At 42.8% G+C, this 6,231-nt stretch overlaps 1 long non-coding RNA gene across 1 annotated transcript in view; it reads left to right on the forward strand.

Moving 5' to 3' along the window:
• Nucleotides 1-6,031, forward strand: part of LOC134936093 (uncharacterized) — a 41,473-nt gene extending 35,442 nt beyond the window's left edge. The window contains exon 5 of the long non-coding RNA XR_010180451.1: nucleotides 5,495-6,031. This is a non-coding gene — a long non-coding RNA (uncharacterized LOC134936093). The remainder of the gene's footprint in view (nucleotides 1-5,494) is intronic.
• Nucleotides 6,032-6,231: the final 200 nt, after the last annotated feature.

Below are 6,231 nucleotides of genomic sequence, written 5' to 3' on the forward strand. Positions count from 1 at the left end.
ATGGCGTATAGATCAGGTCCATTGGAGACTGGCACTTTAAGAAATCATTAGTGTGTGCTGGCTCCTCCCCTCTATGCCCCTTCTGCAGACCCAGTTTGAAAAATGTGCCCAAGGAGCCGGGTGCATTCCTCTGGAGCTCCAGAGAGTTTTCTTCAGAAATGTATTTTAGTTTGTTTTTTTCAGGCAGCACTGGCTGGCACCAGTCTCCCTGCATCGTGGGACTTAGGGGGGACCTAACAAACCTCCTATAGGGTTAATGTTTTGTATCCCCGCTGACAGGACATTAAGCTCCTGAGGCGCTGTTTCAGGGTATGCGCACACTCCGGCTGCATGCCACCACCCAACAGATGCCGAAGATGCAGTGCAGTGAGTGCAGACACCAGGGTCCCGGATAGCATGTCCCCGGTGAAAATGGCGGCATAGAGGGTGGTGGGCACCTGTCTGCAGTGCCCGCTGAGGTATAAGGGGTATAAACTTCTAATTTTCACATGTAATGAACACAAAGCCAGTATAAAACTTGTAAGGGACCGTGCACCATTCTAGGGGTGGGGCTTCCCGGAGAGCGAGACCAGCAGCTCACAGGCACCATTTCCAGCTGCTGCTGAACTACAGGCTGCATGCAAGCGCTGCTACTCCACAGAACCTGCTGAATTACCAATTCTACTGGTACCAGGGGGTTTTATAGATAGGGGGGAGGATATAGGTGAAATGTAATACACAACTGCCTTACTTAGGCTCTGATTATACCCAGCAGAGCTCTGCTTTGTCTGTGGTATTGTGTGCTGGTCTCTTTCTTCTCTATGTCACTCCATTGTGACTGTCTGGGGTTTTCTGTGTTTATTCACTAATACTGTGTGGTTTTCTGTATTCAGTATGTCTGGGGAAAAGGCTGCGTGTCCTTCATGCAACACAAAGGGAAGTCCTCAACATACCAGTGCAGACGCAGAAGACCGCAGCGGCAGGTATCACAAGAACTGGTAATATCAGAAACTCTTAAAGGGACAGGAGATGCAAGAACTACAGTCACTAATACCAGTCCAGTTCTTGACCTCGGAGTATATGTCCAGTGACTTTGCTGAAGTACAATGTACTGAAGCTTATCCAAGCGAGAATACAGTATACACCAGCAGAAGTTGAACTTTCCAGCAACTTATCAAAGGAGATACAGAACCGTTTAGAAGCAAGTTCAAACAGAAGTTCAGTATTGCCTCATTCCCGCAGTACCAGTTGTGGCAGAAAGTAAGCAATACTGCTAGACCAGAGTACCCCAGGGAGGGCCTATATCACCAAGTGATTTATCCTAGAAGAGGACAAGAGCACAGGCATAGTGCTAAATCAGCAGTCCTAGAATTAGTACAAGAGCACAGGCATAGTGCTAAACCAGCAGTCCTAGAAGAGGTACAAGAGCACAGACACAGTGCTAAACCATCAGTCCTAGAAGAAGTACAAGAGCACAGACACAGTGCTAAACCAGCAGTCCTAGAAGAAGTACAAGAGCACAGACACAGTGCTAAACCAGCAGTCCTAGAAGAAGTACAAGAGCACAGACACAGTGCTAAACCAGCAGTCCTAGAAGAAGTACAAGAGCACAGACACAGTGCTAAACCATCAGTCCTAGAAGTACAAGAGCACAGACACAGTGCTAAACCAGCAGTCCTAGAAGAAGTACAAGAGCACAGGCATAGTGCTAAACCAGCAGTCCTAGAAGAAGTACAAGAGCACAGACACAGTGCTAAACCAGCAGTCCTAGAAGAAGTACAAGAGCACAGACACAGTGCTAAACCATCAGTCCGAGAAGAAGTACAAGAGCACAGACACAGTGCTAAACCAGCAGTCCTAGAAGAAGTACAAGAGCACAGACACAGTGCTAAATCAGCAGTCCTAGAAGAAGTACAAGAGCACAGACACAGTGCTAAACCATCAGTCCTAGAAGAAGTACAAGAGCACAGACACAGTGCTAAATCAGCAGTCCTAGAAGAAGTACAAGAGCACAGACACAGTGGTAAACCATCAGTCCTAGAAGAAGTACAAGAGCACAGACACAGTGCTAAACCATCAGTCCTAGAAGTACAAGAGCACAGACACAGTGCTAAACCATCAGTCCTAGAAGAAGTACAAGAGCACAGGCATAGTGCTAAACCAGCAGTCCTAGAAGAAGTACAAGAGCACAGACACAGTGCTAAACCAGCAGTCCTAGAAGAAGTACAAGAGCACAGACACAGTGCTAAACCAGCAGTCCTAGAAGAAGTACAAGAGCACAGACACAGTGCTAAACCATCAGTCCTAGAAGTACAAGAGCACAGACACAGTGCTAAACCAGCAGTCCTAGAAGTACAAGAGCACAGACACAATGCTAAACCATCAGTCCTAGAAGTACAAGAGCACAGACACAGTGCTAAACCAGCAGTCCTAGAAGAAGTACAAGAGCACAGACACAGTGCTAAACCATCAGTCCTAGAAGAAGTACAAGAGCACAGGCATAGTGCTAAACCAGCAGTCCTAGAAGAAGTACAAGAGCACAGACATAGTGCTAAACAAGCAGTCCTAGAAGAAGTACAAGAGCACAGGCATAGTGCTAAACCATCAGTCCTAGAAGAAGCACAAGAGCACAGACATAGTGCTAAACCATCAGTCCTAGAAGTACAAGAGCACAGACATAGTGCTAAACCATCAGTCCTAGAAGTACAAGAGCACAGGCATAGTGCTAAACCATCAGTCCTAGAAGAAGTACAAGAGCACAGACACAGTGCTAAACCATCAGTCCTAGAAGAAGTACAAGAGCACAGACACAGTGCTAAACCATCAGTCCTAGAATTAGTACAAGAGCACAGGCATAGTGCTGAATCATGAGTTTAAGAAAAGCTTCAACAAGCAAAAATCAAACACCTGTCAGCAGCAAGGCTGACCAAGTATGAAGTAGTACTGCTGAGTGCAACAAATGTAACCATCAGAAGATGCACTACCCTCAGCCCAACAACCCTTTTTCCAGCATTAATAAATGAAGGTGTTGAATCTCCAGCTTCAAAAGGAGGGAGAAACAGATTATCTTCATTATTTACTGATGGATCAGCAAGAAAAGAGGATTATAAGGACCAGGAAGGTGGTCCAGAAGATCAAGATAGAAACATCATCATGGATGCAGGACCAGAGGGATGGCCCAGAAGAGCAAGAGAATAATTCTAATAATCAAAAAGTTTCATGAGGATGGAAATCCTTATACAAGCAGTGACCACTGAACATGAAGTTGTGGATTCAGGATCCTTACCATCCCAGTACAAGAGTGTAGGCCAGATATGGAAAAGCAGAGGCTTCAAGAAGGCAAGAGGCGAAGACATACAACATGCTTCACTGATCAGACACCAGTTCAGAGCTCTGCAAGGGCCACAGAAAAGGTTGCAGTAATGAAGATTCAGGCACACGCAAGAAATGACACTCCTGAAATAAGAGGGAACAACCTGGCGAGATGCTGAAGCCAAGAGGGCATCAAGATGCCACTAGCAGGAAAGGCAAGCCTATACAGTAACCATTCCAGTGCCAGACCAGATGCCTGATTATGCTACGCTGATTGAACTTCAGAACCAAGCAGGAGAGAGTGAGAAAGAAGCCTGTGAAAAAAAGATATCAACCAAACAACCAGTGAAGGTAGCAGTCTACATCACACAGACAGAAGAAACAGAAAGAAGCAAAGCCTCAAATGCCTGATCTACAGGATTTGAAGACATTTGAGGAACAAGCAGGTCCTGAAGAAAAAGCAGCATGGCAAAGAAGAGGAGCCAAACAAGAAGAAGAAACTGGCCTATGGAAATTAGAAGAGAAGTTATGCTTACCCAGAAGCTTATATTCACTAATGTGTTAAGTCAGCCATGGACTTACACACCTGGGAAAGGATCAAATGGAAAATTTAGTTAATGGAAGATGGATAGCTCCGGAATTTTATCCAGATGCAACCAAGTTTGTACAAGCCTAGTGAATATGTTGAAATGTCCGATCCAGGACAAAAGGTCAAGTCAACCCTTGGAGCAATCCCCAAAAAAGTTATTTTCCATTTCAAAGACTGCAAATTGACTATATCTAACTGCAAAAGATGTAATGTCCGATCCAGGACAAAAGGTCAAGTCAACCCTTGGAGCAATCCCCAAAAAAGTTATTTTCCATTTCAAAGACTGCAAATTGACTATATCTAACTGCAAAAGATGTAATGGTAGCCACAGTCATTTACAGATTATTGGCCAATGGCAAAAGCCACAGCAAAACCAATAGCTAGAAAACTAGTTTCAGAAGATATGTGTAGATATGGAATACCAGAAGCTAAAGTAGCAGATAGCGGTATTTATTTCATTAAAGAAACAAAGTAGTACATAAGGTATGATTTAGAAATACACCAGGCATTCCATGTATCCCCCCACAGGTTAGTGGGTGTGTCACAGAACCCACAAAGGGATGCTAAAGTGTTTATTTTTAGTACCGGTTAATAGTAGACCCATATTCAGTAAAACCATAGGTTATTCACCTTATGAAATATTGTTTGGTAGCATACCTAAGATAGGATGTTATTATCCCCAAGAGTTACAGCATAAATATGGTAATTTGTCCGCATATGTTAAAAAGTCTTACTGAAGAAACTGACACCTCTGTATTTTCTAGTTTTGCCTCTCTCCCAGATTCAGGAGCAGATCTCTCTCTCCCAGATTCAGGAGCTTTAACCAGGAGATTGAGTGTATCTGGAAAGACACGTGAAAAAGTCACTTGAGCCCAGATTTGATGGTCCATATCGAGTGTTGTTGACCACGCCCACTTCTATGAGAATTAAGGAGAGAGAGAGACTTGGGTTCCACTGCAAATTTGCTCAAGTTAGGTTTGAACAATGAAATACACAAACATGCAGAGACTAATTGGGCCTAAACTGAATAGGCCACTATGGGTCATTATATTGGGGACTTCAGTACTTATTGTAATCATAATATACTCTATATCCTTCATAGGAGAGGGCAGAGGGACTGGCATGTCCACCAATCCAAAGTTACATACAAGTGCTTAGTGTTTAAGGAGTGTGGTATCAAAGTCACTAGATCTTGTGTTAAGCATATTAAAGTAAAAAGCATGAAATCTCTAGGATTTCAAAGATACCAGTTAGTTAAGAAATGCTGGGCTCACATCTGGAAAAGGAGGGGAATGGACATCTGTCCCCACTACATATAAGCGTATAAGGGTTTTACATTTCTTTGGAGCAAATACATACTACAAAATAGTGTGTGACATTCTTTAAAATATGTATGAAGAGAACTCCAAGAATGTGTTGTATATTTATTACTAATGAAACAAATAGTGTGCAAGAAGTGGTTTAGAGAAATGTTCTGCTTAATCCCAGATAATTGGTTTAGCGGGATCAAAGAGCAGATTGTTGAAATAGTGATGTTTTTATTAAAAATTGTTGGCTTGGCAATTTGCATATATCTGTGTTTTAAGATGCTATTTTGTTTCCTTTTCCTTTCAGCTTGAAAGAAATCTGTAAACTCAAAGATGTGAAACCTCCAAGTTTAAGAAACTACAGAAGAGCTTGGCAAGAAGGAGCCGTGAACAGTCTACCTTAATGGATATTATGTGAACGGTTCTTTACCTTCCGTGGGATAGAGTGACAAGCACGATCCTACGGGAATATAACCTTTAGCATCATTATAGCTAGACTATTTGCCTAGACTCTTGTAGGTAGAGATTGTGTAATGCCTTATAGCTCAACTGTAATGTCATATTATTATGAATAAGAGGGACTGAGAGAGATTAATTGACCTTAAACAGCTATCAGCCATTTTGTTTAAGTAGCAGCCATGTTGTAGTGAATAAGAAAGATGCTTTGTAGAGAAATCATAATAATGCTGACATTTCATAGTACGTTCTGTGGGAAGCAAGGTCGTAGCTATAGTCTTGAAAATATGTTATTCGACAGCTTCTCTGTGTTTAGACTTCTTGTAAAGAACACGAAGGAGGGTGACAGCTAGTGAGTTCTGAATAAAGATGCATTATTGTTTTAAAATGTGACGTGTAGCAAGTGTGCATGCAAGTACCTTTTTGCTATGTAACGCCCTGCTGATTAAACGAGTGGCAGTCTCATCTTGCCGACATAGGGGGTAATTCCAAGTTTATCGCAGCAGGAAATTTTTTAGGAGTTGGGCAAAACCATGTGCACTGCAGGGGAGGCAGATATAACATGTGCCGAGAGAGTTAGATTTGGGT

The sequence above is a fragment of the Pseudophryne corroboree genome, chromosome 6 (assembly GCF_028390025.1).
Source record: "Pseudophryne corroboree isolate aPseCor3 chromosome 6, aPseCor3.hap2, whole genome shotgun sequence".
NCBI lineage: Eukaryota > Metazoa > Chordata > Amphibia > Anura > Myobatrachidae > Pseudophryne > Pseudophryne corroboree.